Source organism: Lissotriton helveticus, chromosome 6, assembly GCF_964261635.1.
Source record: "Lissotriton helveticus chromosome 6, aLisHel1.1, whole genome shotgun sequence".
Classification (NCBI taxonomy): Eukaryota; Metazoa; Chordata; class Amphibia; order Caudata; family Salamandridae; genus Lissotriton; species Lissotriton helveticus.
In genome coordinates, this window is record NC_136067.1 from 362,983,063 (window position 1) to 362,998,851 (window position 15,789).

At 45.7% G+C, this 15,789-nt stretch overlaps 1 pseudogene; it reads left to right on the forward strand.

Moving 5' to 3' along the window:
- The first annotated feature begins 2,639 nt into the window (after positions 1–2,639).
- Positions 2,640–2,806, forward strand: LOC144764457 (U2 spliceosomal RNA; annotated as a pseudogene).
- The last annotated feature ends 12,983 nt before the right edge of the window (positions 2,807–15,789 follow it).

Consider the following 15,789-nt stretch of genomic DNA (forward strand, 5'->3'; position numbering starts at 1 on the left):
GGGGAGCCTGTGAGTCGTCACTGGGTCAGCCTTAAAAAATGCTGTGGGCAGATCGTCTAGTGTGCCCCCTGGCCGAGCACCAGCCGGTGCTCCTGGGGGCTCGCGTTACTGCTTGGATAATTCCTGTCTGAAAGTGCGTGCGTACGTGCCCCCTGGCCGAGCACCAGCAGGTGCGCCTGGGGGCTCACGTTTCAGCCAAGATTCCTTTCCCCAAGTGGAGAGGGGGGGTGTTTCCTCGGTCGGGCAGGTGTGCTCAGTCCCGATCGGTATGCCTGGAATCCCGCTTTGCTTGATAAGGAGATTTTGCGCGTTGTGTAGTGTCCCCGGGCCGAGCACCTGCCGGTGCGCCCAGGGTTTCTCCACACTTTCTGAAAGAAGGATAGGAAATCCGTGCTCCCCTCCCACCACCCCCATAGTGTGCCTTGTTGGCTCACCTGTTCCTGGCCGGGTGGCCAGGGGTTCTGATAGTGGGGAATGGCTGGTCTTTAGGAATGAGTGACCCCGAGCCGTGCACTATGCCAGTGCGCCCGGGGTTTCTCAGAAAAATTTCGCCGATACCACGCAGCTATGTGCGGGCTCTATTCTGTCGTGGGGGGGGGCCTCCCTACCACTCCCTGAGCCTACAGGCGTCAGCTGGGTCCCGGGCAGGCCAGGAATCCGCAGCCTGTCCCTCGGCTCGGGTTGTGGCGTGTGTCCCTCCAATGAAAGTTTTTGCCCCTTCAGAACAAAACTGGTTCCAGCGCAGCCTTGCCACGGACAAGTCATGGTGCAAAGGCCCAGCTTTCCCCAGGTGTCCCTCAAAGGTGTCGACCTTGCCTTCTTCCTTTAGCCTGTCCCTGCTCAGCCTTGCCACGGATGTGCCGGTGGAAAGAAGGCCCCGGCCTCAGGCTTTCTCCTGGCTCCCAGAGTCCTCCTCAGCTGTCGCCTCATTAGGCGTCACTTAGCATACCCACGTTGTCCTCTTTCTAGTATTTCGCATGCCCTTCCCCTTTCTGCGCACTGCTTCCAGACGGCTGGCCAGAAAGCCTGGCAGCCAGGGGATGCTGGGAATCAGCCCAGGATGCCCTAGACAGCTCCCTGACCAGAAATGGCCGGGAATAATCTTTTTACAGGACCCAGAAGGGAAAGAAAACTGGCCACCCGTCTAGCAAAAGATAAACCAAAAGTTAGGACTCTGGAAGACAAGATCCTTGACAATGATAGGGAAAATCATGGTAATAAAGGCTGTGATGCTGCCCTTAATCCTTTTCTTTGCAGTGATATACCCCCCGGACAAAACAACGCTCAGACTTCTGCAAAAAAGTTTGTTTACCTATTTCTGGAACTCCAAAATGGAGAAACTTAAAAGAACTATTGTATTCAAACACCAAAAATATGGAGGAAAAAACTACCTATATATGTACATTTTTTTTTTTGCAGTTTTATATAGCGCTAACTAGACCCGAACCGAATCAGGTATCAGAGCGCTTTACATAGCACCAGTTACGTTACATGAGGACACACTTTCATTTTTATTTTTTTTAGGCACGGGGAGATTAAGTGATTTGCCCAGAATCACAGGAGGTTTTTGGTGTCGTTACCGAGACTCGAACCCAGATCCCCTGGTCCGAGGTCGAGCGCCTTAGCCGTTAGGCCAACCCCTCTCCCTTTTCACAGCATACTTTTGCCTCTGCCTCAGAGCAATACGTGAAGGCATAAATGTGGCAGCAAACTTTGTACGCTATGGTGCTGGGGACATCTTATACAAATTTAAGATTCTACAAAGTAACAATGCAAGCCCTGTTGCCTTTTTCCCCCCCACAAACTCTACGCCTGCCTAGAACCCTTCATTATGATGCTGCAGCGACTGGAGGTTGACAAAGACTGCTTTGAAGCAAGAACCTTGCTGAAAGAATAACTGGAACATTTGGAGAAGATGGAGATGGTGAGCAACCTACCAGAAAAACTCTCCAAATCAGTTTGGCAAAAAAACAACAACACAGACATTACAAACGCACAAAAAGACATCGCATGGCTGGTGGTAACCAACGCATTGCCAGTGAAAGCCTTCCAACACCGAAGAGGACTGGCAAACTCAGCAACATGCCCAAGACAAGACTGCCCAGTGGAAGAATCAACCATACATTTTCTATGGAACTGCTGTTTTGCTCAAAAGTTTTGGGAAAAATTGAACATGTTGATTAAAGAAATAACAACATTACAAACACTAAAATATGAAATAGTACTATATGGTATAGGGAGCCCACTGTCAAAAAATAAAGACAGAACTCTATGGAGGATACTTAGTTGTGCTAAAGAAAGTCTATGGGTAGCCAGAAACCTGCTTTTATTTAAACGTAAAGAACTGAAGGTAAAAGACGTCATCCATATGTCCCTAGACAAAATTATGGGGTTCTACTATGTAGACATTAAACAGCAGGGAAAAGAAAAAGCGGAAAAAATATGGAAACAGAAAAAATGGGCAGACTGGGTTTCCTAAACATCGCCTCACTTCAGCATAAAAGTGAGTGCTTCATGGATACCATCTTGATGGAAAACCGGTAGGTTGGTGCCTGCGTGCACCCCCTACTCAGATTCAAATTTACACCACCCTATGGGATTGGTTAACATGTATCTCTGAAAATTTAAATAAATAAAGTATATTTTTACAACAAAAAAATATCTGTTCTTATCAGTTTAATATCTGATACGTCCTCTATCTGGGGACCATATATTAAATTGATTTTTGGAACAGGGAGATGGAATAGGAGCTTGCTCTGTCCACTCCACGCATCAACCTGGTATTGCAGTACAAAGTGCAAATAAGTCAAATAAATACATAAATAAGGCAAGGCACGGTGACCAGTTTGCTTTTATTCACACGCAAACACAATAACGCCACATTACAGGGTTTGGTAGTGAAGCGCTACTTTAGTTTTCTCTTCTATTTTTCAACAGCATTGTTTTCCCCAGGTGGGGAAGTGCACCATTCCTGAAGGTACTGCAATACCAGGATGCATAGATTGTCCAACTTGTCAGACAGAATACCCATGTACTGTGAGATGTCTGACATCCCCTTAGCAATTGCCTCCATGCTCCCAGCAATGTTGCCTATTCCATTGTTAATGTGTGACCGTTTGTAATTCATGCTGCGCACCTGCCTGTGCACTGCCAACATTGCCTTCGCCTGAATGCGCTGCACCTTAACCATGGCAGCCTCCAGGCCTCAGAAGACCCCCTCTCCTTCCTGCCCTGCACCACTCTCCCGTGCCCTCCTGCCAAGGACACTGGCCCGCACAGTGCCTGCAATACTCTGCTGCCTTGACTTATCAGCCACAGTTGGAATTATCTGCATCTCATCCTCCTCATCTGATGTTTGCAGTATCCTTAGAGGGGGCACATCAGCCCTCCTTGGCCTTCCCTGCATGGATGACTGTGTGGTTGGTGTTGGCGAATGTTCTGCTGGTTCCAACTCAGGTGTTCCAAACAATAGAGGCGAATGCGGATGAGGTGTTGTGTCTCGCTCAGGTGTTGTGGCTTCCTGGGATGTGGATTTCTCTTTTCCAACAGCGCTGTGACCTGCACTTTGTCTGTCATTTTCCCTTCTTTTAGGAACTGGTGCCCTCTCTTCCCTTGCTGGTGCTGTACTGTGTGAGGATTCTCCTGTGAAAAGATATGGACATGGGATCAGTGGGGTAGTTCACCTGTGTTTCTTCATTAAATGCATTTTTATCACACATTTGCCTAGTCTTCATCAGTTACGTTACGTTAAAAATATTTATACCGCGCACGTTCACCAACGGTTTCATGGCGCTCAGTTGCTGGAAGTTGTGTGTGGCATGCCTTGCTGGATTCTATGTTGTATGCATTGCATGTATGTACCTATGACTACGTCTCCCATGATGCATTGCTGGCCATCACTGAAAGCTGTTCTGAAGTGTTATGCTTACACACAGTGGGGTTGAGGGACAGGGTAAAGGGTGGGGATTACGGTCCATGCATCTTACCTTGTTTCTTTGATGCTCTGTCAGAGCTATCCAAGTCCCCAATTCCATGAATGCTTTCTGGCTCCAGGGTGGATTCTACTAGCTCCTCCAGCTCTGACAGTTTGGGAGCTCGGTTTTTTCCACCTCCTGTGACACCTGCTTCCTTTCTTTAAGCAGCAATTTTCTTTTTGGTTACGATGCGCAGGTCGTACCACCTTTTCTTTAAGTCGTCAATCTCCCTGTGCATCATCCCAATGGCATTCACCTTTGTCTGGATGTTAAGCCATATGCTTCTTTTTACAGACTCTGCAACATGCAGAGACTGTTTTCCAAATATTTTGTTGTAGTGTTTTACCACTTCTTCCACCTGGAGTTCAGCAGGACTAAATTTGACGTTCCTTCTGTGGTCTCCTGCATCCTTCTGGCCTTCCTGAGACTCCATTCTGATGGACAGGCAAGCTCTGCAAAGTCAGCTCCTCTCTGTTTCCTCCTGCTCTGCTAACTGTTCAGTTGCTCTGCACCTGCATGGGTGTGGCAACTCCCAGGTACTGGGGAGGGGTGCTTGATTCTGATTGGTTGGTTCCTCTGTGCCATTGTTGTGGGGTGTGGTGGCTGTTCCTGATTGGTTTACCGGGTCACATGTACTTTTTGATTGCTAACGAATCTGAATTTACCGGATTGGTATTTCCCGAATCGGTAAATGCCGAATCGGTATGTTCCAGTCATTCCTATGGACCATAGAAATGAATGGGTACTTACCGATTCGGTATTTACCAAAACGGTGTTTACCGATTCGGAAAATTCCGAATTGACTTTCCGAATGATACCGATTCGGTATATTTTAACGAATTTTTTTTATCTATATGCCGTATTCCAATTCTTAATTACCGATTCGGTATGAGTCGGTATTTAAGAGTCGGGAAAAAAAATTACCTACATCTGGCCCAAAGTTTGAATCTTAGCAATGTTCTTCTAGAAAGGGGTGAGCAGAGTCCAAAAGGCACGGGCATGGGCACAATTCCATAGCAGATGATACACTGTCTCATCATGAAGGCAAGCGTCCCGTGGGCACTTTGCAGAGGGGCCAACCTTCGCCGGTGCTGGAAGTCTTTTACTGGGAGGCATGCGTGGGCGCTAGTCCATGCCAGGTCCCTTTGGCTGTGTGAAAGTCCTCTGTGGCCAACCATCTCCCACACCGTGGTAGATTATCTTTCCGAAAAGGGGCCCAAACGTGTAGGCCGCTCATTTACCAAAAAGCCCAACTTAAACTTTTTTTCATTATGACATACAGCTCTCGGCAAGAAGTGGAAGTCCAAAGTGTGCATAAAAGTCAACAAATCTTTGTAATAAACAGGTGCAGATGGTGCTAAAGGCAACAAATTGGATGGGGTAAATAACGAAAAAGCTCTAAAAGTTGCCCCCATATAATATCTGGTAAAAAGAGCAGCATGCAAAGGACACAAATCCCCAACCCTAGAGAGAGTGTGGCAAAATAGTTTGGATAACTGAAAGGTATAAACATTTGGCATAATAATAAATAATAATAATAAAAACATTTATTAAGCGCCTGAATACACTAAAAACAGTGCGTCTCCACGCTAGGATGCGTTTCAACACAGCTAAGAAATCAAGATCAGACCAAGGAAAGGAGAGGGGACAGGGGAGAGAGACCCTAGGTATAAACTAATCTTCAGGAAATAGATAGGTCTTCAGCTTCTGCCGGAACCTGATTTCTGACGGCTCTATCCGCAGCTCAACAGGAAGTTCATTCCATTGTTTGCTGGCCAGGAATCTGAAAGATCGCCCTCCCATCCGTGCTTTATAAATGTGGGGTATCAGAAACTGCATGCTGCCCATTGATCTCAAAAGACACCTAGGACGGTAGATAGTTAGCAAATTGTGAAGGTAGGCCGGGCCCCTGCCATGTGCAAAATTCGGTGGCTAATGCACAAGGTCTTGAACCGAATGCGGTCCCCAATGGGGAGCCAGTGCAAGCTCTGGAACGCACGTTTTCCTGACGACCTACTCAGCAGCTTCAGAACAAGCCTGGCCGCCGCATTTTGGACGCGTTGCAACTGGGTTATTCCTCTTTTACTGAGGCCACAGAGCAAGGCATTCCCATAATCAAGATGAGACGTAACCAGTGCGTGGACCAAAGTTTTCCTGTCTCTAATAGGTAGGAGATCCAAGATTTTACGCAGGACCTTCAATATGCCATAGCATAACCCCGCCATCTTACCTATGTGTTGGGAGTATGTTAAATTGGAGTCCAAAAGCACACCCAAATTCTTTACAGTGTCAGAGGGAATAGGTGTAGGACCCAGGTTAACGGGCCACCAGGCTGAAGTCCAGATTGAAGGAGAGGAGCCAATCACAAGAAGTTCAGTCTTATTACCGTTTAGGCGAAGGCAGTTACTCTTCATCCAATTTGCTAGTGCCACAAGACACGCAGAGAAATTATCTGCCACCTCAACTGGGTTGTGGGATAGAGTAACCACCAGTTGCGTATCATCCGCATATGATACGATATCCACCCCATACGATTCCACCATTCCCCATATGATTCCGCATCCCTTTCCCCCCATTCTTCCAATGCTTGCACACCTTAGCTCGACCCAGCTTTTCCATCTTGGAGCCCCACAGGAAAGAAAAAAACAATTTAGTGCATTTTCGTAACGTATGCATGGGTGGTGGAAATCACATGGCAAGATAAAGCATTAAGGGTATAAGCACCCCTTTAATTACCAGAACTTTTCCTTCTAGTGTCAGCTTCCTCGTTGACCACACGGAGATTTTCTTGACCATTTTGTCGAGTACTTCCTCCCAATTCTTAGGCGCTGGGCCTTCTGTGGAGAAGAACACCCCCAACATCTTTGTAGGGTCCGTTGTGAGAGGGACAGGAATGTTGGCCAAGTTGTCCCCATGGGCCCATTTTTAAACAAACACATTTGTCTACATTCAGCCGTAAACCTGACACATCTTGAAAGAGGGAAGCTTGCAGTAAAGCTCTGCTCACTGCAGGGGCATTGGCGCAAAGGATGGTATCGTCATCCATATAAGCGACCACCTTTGCCAGGGTGCCCGCTCCTCCTGGCACAAAGACAGCTTGGATGATTTTGTCCCCTCGCAAGTGGCATAGAAAAGGCTCAAGTGCACACACAAATAAAGCAGGTGACAAGGGGCACCCCTGCTGTACTCCTGCAAGGATAGAAAAGGGTTGGATGAAGAAGCTGTTAATGCTAACAACACTGCTGGCATGCCTATACATGGTTTGTATCATGTGCAAAATGTTGTCAGGAATTTGAAGACGGCGTAAAGCTGCGAAGAGAAAAGCATGTGATACTCAGTCGAACACTTTTTGGAAATCCAAGCTTAGCACCCCCAAAGGCAAACTTTGTTGCGTGTAATAATGAATAACGTCCCTAATGGTGGTAAGGCTATCTACTATGGAGCGCCCCTTCACAGCACATGTTTGGTCTGAATGGATGCTTGTGCCCTGGACTGTGCGAAAACGGCACGCTAGCACTTTAAAAACCAGCTTGTAATCAGTGTTCAATAAGGAAATGGGCCTCCAATTGTGCAAAGAAGTCTCATCACCCTTTTTGTATAACAATGTTATTATGCCTGTGGAAAAATCATCAGTAAACTCATTTTGGGGAAAAAGCAGATGTTATCATTAACATAAAAACAACACAAATGAGGTCCCAAAAGGTCTTGTAATATTCCCAGATCAGGCCATGGGCTGGAGCCTTTGGGAGATGACTTTAGAGCTGACAGAAATTCTTCCCCTTTAAAAGATTCTCCTAAATACGCTTGTTGTTCCCTATTGAGGCCCACTGTTGCCGCCTCACAGTAGGTGGTTATGGCGGAAGGTAAAGGTGGATTTGGCGGAGCAGCGTACAAATCTTTGTAAAAATGATGTGCTATTTCCTGACAAGCAGGCACCCCTTGTTTGCGAGTAGCATCCTGTAAAGTGGTCAGAAGCTTATTGGCTGTGCTAGCTTTCCTAAAGAAAAAGGTAGTCCACTTTTCATCCTCTGTAATAAATTATTTCACTCGAGATTGGAACATAATCGCTTTACTCTTTTTTTCTAACCAAGTATTCATTTCTTTTTTGATGAGCCCGATATCCTCCCGTACATCCTTCCCTGCTGCCCCCAACTGTTGTGTGAGGACCAGGTGGTTCTGTAAAGAACGAAATTCTTTCCACACCTCCTTGTGAAGAGGGCGTCCTTGTACCTGAAAAAAATATTTTGTTTTGACTTTTAACCATTTCCACCATTTGTATTCAGAAGGAAAACGTGGTTTTTGATTGGCCCATTTCTCATAACACTTATGATATTTTTGGCAGATGACCTCGTTCGTCAAAAGATCACTATTCAGCTTCCACGCACCCGGACCCCTTTGAGGTTCGTGAGGGGCTGTAAGTGAAGTGTGTAGGAGCTGGTGATCTGAGAAGGGGACCGGTTCAAGTATACTTTTGTCAGAGATCAGTGATTTGGACGCAAAAATGTAATCCAAACGCGAGCGTGTGCGTCCATGCTCTGCTTTTCACGTGAAGCCAGTACCTGGTGGGAAATATTTCCTATATGTGTCTTACATATTAAGATGAAAAAACAACTGTGTTAGGATCTTGGATGTGGTGTCAAGTGTGTAATCGGCCATTGACCCTTGACAATCCTTCGAATGCAGAATGCAATTGAAATCACCTGCGAGAAGGACCGGGACAGCACCTGTAAGGAAGGTTTTAAGCAGGTTAAACAAATGTTCTCTGTCCTTCTTCTTCGTAGGAGCGTATATATTGCATACCTTGAGGGGAATGCCATCCATCATGAGGGAGAGAAGGACAGCTGTTCCCGGGTCTAAGACTCTCTCTTCAATTACCTGCCAGTGTTTATTTTTTAGCAAAATCACCACCCCATCATTCTTGTTTGCACCATCGGACCAGAACGAGGGGCCGTCAGTCCAGAGCTGTTGCATGGATGCATAATTTGGCTGCACAGGAAGATGTCATTCCTGTAAACCAAGAACATCAGCACATACAGACCTACAAAAGTCAAGCACCATAGACCTTGACAGGTCTGTGTTCATACCCCGCACATTGCAAGAGGCTATAGTTACTGCCATGATAAGGAAGAACATAAGGTGTACTGCCATAATTCAAAGGATCTTTAAAGTGCACATTCCCTTTCGGAACTCTCACTCTGACAGCTGTAATCCCCTACTAGAGACTCTGCATTCTCCTGAGGAAAGAGGGCTGCCAAGTCTGGTGTGGAGTCGAGGTCTATGACTTGGCACTCTTCAACCTCTACAGCATTTCCAACATCCTGTAAACCCTCCTCGGAGTCCGAGAGGGACATTAGGGGCGCATACCTGCTCCCCTTAGAGGCGCGATCAAGTAGGTAGTGCTGAGCCTCAGCTTGACCGTGGGTATGTGATCTGCTGCCTGTTTGGGCTTTCTTGTTTTCCTTTTTTGGGTGGTATATTTCCTCCACCCGCTGTGCTCCATACTATTTTCCCCCTCTTTTGTGGCAGCAGCCCCTTGTAAAAGTGTGGCAGTTTTCTCAGCTGCATGGCGTAGGTCCCTTACTGCCTGTTCTACCATGAAAGATGTATTCTCTACAGACCCATTCTGTGCCTCATCGTTAAGTGCCGTTTCTGGTACAGTATTCTCATCTCCGGGCGTGTGTGCCTGAGTGATTTCTGGACTTGTGTGTGAAGAGGCTGCGCGTAATGCCTGAAGAGGCTGCGCGTAATGCCTTCCCTGGGTGCTGGGCTCTACGCTCTAATGCAGCTTGCCTAAGGCGCTCCGCTTCTGTGTGCTCTGCTAGTTCTTCTGCGCTCGGCGAGCAGTTGTCCCCAAAGCCTAGATTCTCTGGGAGAGTTGGGTTAGGGACCGCCACCCCTTCAGTATCATCCTCATTTTGCTCTTCTCTTGGCATACAGCGCCTGATTTCTATGCCATCAATAACGCCTAAAATATCGGTACCTGAAATGGTGGGTTGAGGCTGTGTCCCCGCTACCTCCTCCACCCCCTCGCTAGTAGCAGAATCAGGAGCCAGAGAGGGAAGGCCTTGTGCTGGCGCGCTAGCGGCTGAGGCATATGAGAATTTCCCTTTCGGACACATTCGAAATAGATGTTGTTCACTGCCACACAAATTGCATTTTTTGGGAGCTGGGCAATCTTGTGCTCTGTGCCCCCACAATTACGACAGACCTGTCCAGAACATAGTTCTTTAGGATGACCAAACTGTTGGCAAATCCTACAGAATAGAGGCTGCCCAGAATAAACAAGGAAACCCTTATTTGCCCCGAGCGTGAAGGTTTGTGGTGGGTGCGCTTGCCCCCGTATGCCGCTTGGGTCGTCTTTAAAAACCACTGTGTATTTCCCTTTGCCATTCCAAATACCACATATGTTTTTGATTTTCTGCTCCCCTCTAATAGTGGTGCAGTACCTGGACAAGAAAATTTCAATAAGGTGGGGATCAGTATGAGGGTTGTACATATGAACAAAATGAAGGACCTCTTTTGGGGCAAACATGGGGGTGAAAGTGAGCCCGTGAAGTACAATATTATGCTTGCGTTCCGTGGCAATTTTTAGAAACATTTGGCAAACTGAGTCACAGGAAAACGTGACATCGAAATCCCACTATTCGAGAAATCTTGAACACATTCAATCGCCCTTTCTGCAACATTGCATTCCTTTTTCAAGACATCTTCTACTAAAAACACATTTTTTTCTTTCCTGTAAGCCTCTCGTACTTCAATCCGAACTGAATTCGGAACGTAATCAAACCCTTTAGTATTGCCAGCCATCCTGGAAGATGAAGCCATCCGGGCTTCACAGCACAAGCACCTGCCGGGCCCCTGAGTGATTAATGGAGCGAGCGGGCAGGATTAGCGTACAGTGGTGTGAAAATGAAACAAAGTCAAGAGTCAGGCAGCCAGTGTGAATTGGCAGCCGCCACTGCTCCGTGATTGGTGGAGCTACCTTGAATATGCAAATTTAAGAAAGAGAGAGGCGGGGGACTCTTAGTGCTGCTGCAACCATAGTTGTCCTTAATTGCGCACTTTGTGAGGGAAGAAAAAACAGAGGTTTTGAAACGGTTCAGTGTCACAGTCTTACCTCCGGGCCTGTCACTCGCCGTAATAGTGGCAGGAATACAACAACCTCTAGAATTGAAAATGGTCTCCTTCCTTTTTTCTTCTAACCAGGTGTTCATATCTTGTTTTGCTTTTGTCATCTCCTGTTGAACTTTCATCCCTAACCCATATAGCTTGTGAAGGAGTGCTATTCTATCTTGTAGGATTTCAAATTGTTCTGCCTTTTGTGCGCTTCTTTCCCTCCCTGCATTTTTAAAGTGGGTGGCTATGTGTTTTGTTTGTACCCACCAGTCCGCCATGGATGTGTGATGTGGTTTGTTTGCCTTTAGGTCTTTGTAAAGTGCTTCAAATTCTTTCACTGCGCCTTCCTCTTGGAGTAGGGCTATATTCAATTTCCAAATCCCCTTCCCTCTTTTCTTGTTTACTTGTATCTGGTACGAGGCGGCTACCAAGAAGTGGTCTGAGAAGGGTGTGGGAGTGATGTAGTATTGTGTGGTATGAATGTTTTTGTTGCAGAAGATGAAATCAATACGTGATTTTGTGGTGCCTTTGTCTGAGTGCCATGTAAAGAGTGTGCCAGGTTTGTGTTTGTCTCTGTATGTGTCTTTTAGGTTTATGTCTTTGAGGAGGGTGTGCAGTGTTTTTGCTGATATGTCCAAGTTGTAGTTGGTTGCTTTCCCTATTCTATCTTTTTCTGTTAAAATGCAGTTGAAATCCCCAACTAGGAAGGTAGGGTTTGAACCTGTAAGAAACATTTTTTGTATGTTGAACAAGTCTTCCTTTTCCTTTTTTTCTGGTGATGCATAGACATTACAAATTTTGAATGTTTCGCCATACAAGATGATTGTGGTTAGCACTGCTCTTCCTGCACTTGTAACAGTTTCTTTGGTTATTTGCGCATTACTGTTTTTACTAAGTATTGTTATGCCCGCATTCCTGTTCCCTCCCCCTGACCATGCAGATAGCCCTAAAGTCCACCAGTTTTTCTCTTCTGTATAGTCTGTTTTTAGGTCTAGAGAACATTCCTGCAAGCATATAATGTCAGCATCAACATTTTTGCAGTATTCCATTACTGTCAGTTTCTTAGCATTTTGACCAAATCCTCTAATGTTTAGAGTGGCGAGTGTGAGCGCCATGAGTATTATTTGTGAACCCATCATGGTATCATTTTTTATATTGGTGACCATGGTGATTCCATATTTTCTGACATCCCACCATTCATTATGGGGGTTAGTGGACCATATTCCTCTGTTATCTCCAAGGAAGGAGAGAAGGTGGTGTTGTTTACATCTTGTGGTTTGGCTGGTAGTTGAGATTCCTGGGTTTCTGGGATCTCAGTTTCCTCCTGTACCTCCTCATCATCAGAGAGGTTTTGTAGCACACTGAACTCCCCCTTTACCACTATCTCTTCTGCTTTGGGGGGTTATTTTTTTTGGCGTGGTTTGGAGTTTTTCTTTTATGTGTTTTGTGGCCTTTCTCTTGTGGCTTTTTGGGAGTTGCCACCCTTCGTTATCCATGCCGTTTTGCTTGTCAAGTTCTGTTTCCCTTTCATTTCCTTGTGCTATTTGTTCTATAGCTGACTCCATCTGTTGGACTGCTAGCACAAAGGGGAGTCAGAGGGTAAGTTGTTTCCCTGTGATTCTTGGGCCCTGTTGTCAGTTTTGTTCTCTTGTCTTTGTGGGATATTTTCTTGTTGTTGTTCTATTTTATTGCTTGCGTTGTTCTTGGGCTCTGCTTGCTGGTTTTGTTCAGTATCTTTCATAATTTCCTCTCTCAGTTTTTCCAGTGCTTCCAGATGGTCAGATTCGATATCTATTTCTTGATCTTGTTTGTCCCCTTGTGTTTGACCTATTAGGTTGAAGGGGTAATTGTCCTTGCTTGTTGCGCTCTCGCCTTAGTCTTTTGTTACTTGGTCATAGGAGTTTTTCCTCACGGGGCACGAGTTATAAAGGTGCTTGTCACTCCCACACATATTGCATCTCTTTGGTTTGGGGCATTCAAAAGTTTTGTGCCCGGTTTCATTGCAGTTCTTGCATACCTCTTTGTTGCATTTTTCTTTTGTGTGTCCAAATGTTTGGCAGGATCTGCAGAAGATTGGGATAATTTAGGAACTCTTTGTTTGCTCCTATAGAGAAAGTTGCTGGTGGGTGTCTAAGGTTATGAACAACAGTGCCCCTGCACTAACACAAAATCATATAGTAACAATTTTCGTATACGATTGTAACACACGAAAATGACATATAGCCTTAGGCTTTTGTTGAAATGGAACAATAAACAGAAAATGGACACCCCCAACACAGACTATTGACTGACTTACCCGTCGCAATAGACGAACTTTCATTGAATCACGTATCTACACGAACTGTTTAGATTGATGCACTATATGTCATTTTCGTGTGTTACAATCGTATACGAAAATTGTTACTATATGATTTTGTGTTAGTGCAGGGGCACTGTTGTTCATATGTATTGCTGACCAGTTTTCTGGTCATCCCGAGTGGTTGTGAGGTATTACCACTCGCCCTATTGCCTACACCTTTTTTACTAGTGCCTGTCACTACTTAGCGGCTTACAAGTTGTGCGCCCTGAACATCTGGTATTTCTAATAAGACCTCAGTAGGTGTTTCCGGGTGTCTAAGGTTCCCCATGCCTGTTTCATCATGCTTATGTGTGCAAAGGTACCTCCTTTTCCCAATCCGCACTCCTAAAGTATTTTTCAGGTGCCACCCCCCACGGATTTTATCGCAGTATTTGCGTAGGAACAGCTCAACATCTTGGTCAGGGACATAAGGGTTATACATATGGATAGTTATAGGGATTTCTTTTATCACAGTTGCATTTGTCATGGTTATTCCCCTCATGGCCTCTTCATTCTTTTTAAAAATAGTACCATACATTATATTGCTTACTGTTGCCTCATTTGTGAAATTAAATTCATACACTCCCCTACTGGGATATTCCTGTATACACCTTGAATGATCTATTCCTACTTTGAACAATTTTTCAATAATTTCAATAACAATATATTGTACACCTTTCACATTTCTTTCCTCCTCATTTACTTCGATTTTAATTGTGTTGTGCCCCTGCTTTGGCACATTCTTATTATATTGAGAGCTTGCGCCCATTGCGCTCCAAGTTGGCGGCATCTCCCTGGGAGTATAAAGGGGCATAATCACCAACAATAGGCGAAAATTATCGCTAAACTCATTTAGCGTTAAATTTTTTTATCACCGCACATCGCCTGTATTTATCGCCGCTGCAGCGACGTATTATCAATACGTCGCTAGCCGGCGATATTTCCCAAGAAATGCGATAAAAGTAGGCGATACATTTAGTGTGAAGTCGCTAACGCGATGCACGCTAACGTGAAAAAAAGGACGTTGAGCCAATCAACGATAAATATCGCAAACCGATAGGCCACAGGCTTTCATAAAACGCGTTAGCGACCCGAAAAACGCCCGTTAAGCACAAAAATTTACCTGGAAAAATGCCTAACATAGTAGATGATGGTGAGCAAGCAGGGACAAGTGCAGAGGGCAGAAACAACACACAGGAAGGCCAGGTAGAGACCCAAGGAAAGTCCAAGAGGAAGAGGAACCCAAAGTTCAGTCCGATGGAGAACCAGGTACTGGTTGAAGAGGTGACGCAACACCAGCAGGAACTCTTTGTGAGTTCCACTGTCACCATGGCAAAGAAGAAGGAGATATGGCAGGACAACATGACCAAAGTCAATGCCATGGGGGAGAGAAGGAGGACAGTGGACGAGTGCAAGAAGCGGTGGCACGATACTAAGAGCAAGACAAAATGGGAGCCAACCTTAGGGCAGCGAGGGAGACCAGAGGCGGTGGACCAGCTCCACAGGAGGAGCTGGATGAGCAGGTGTCCCATGTCATCAGTGAGGAGAATGTAGTTGGAGTCGCAGGCCAGGAAAGTGCTGATTTGGAACGCCCACAACAACACCAGGGTGAGCGGCAAACAGGGATGGGGGAAGGGGCTGGATGGGCACATTGGCACACATTTACTATGAAAGTCACTGTATTGCATAACCTCATGAACTGTACTACAAGTCCTGGATACACCTGTGTATGTTGGCATAGGGGCATGTCACCAATCGCAAACAGCAACTCACACAACGCACAGGGGCATATTATCAAGCCCCTCATTGCTGCGTCATTGCCACTTTCCTGCTGATAATGTGGCAATGTGTGCATGCCACTATTAACAAGGCAGTGTTAAGTCAATTAACTGTGCTCAAATCCCTGTAAATTGTTTTAATGCTGCCATTGTAATAGGGCCACTATCACAAGAAATTCATCCTGAAAGTGGCTGTGCAGTGGGTGTTGTGTGCGTTCCACTGCAACACCCATTCACTTTGACGCTGACAACTAACATCAAGCTTGGTGACAACAGGTGGCATGTCCTGTCCTGAAGGTGATGAATCGAGGAGAAATGCGTCATATCTCCTACTTTTTGTTTCTAGCATGTGTGCTGCCTCGTGCAGCACACATGGAAAAACCACGGCCTGTTCATGTCCTGGAAGGTGTCCCTTCCTGTACATAAACAAACAACATCAAAAAATTACACATTTGTCATTTACATGTGTGCTGTATAAAGCATCACACTTGTTAGTTACAAAATGGCATTTACTCATTGGTTATGTGCATGAAGGAACACCTGCCTGAACATAAACAAACCTCCCTGCTCACAGACACCCTTG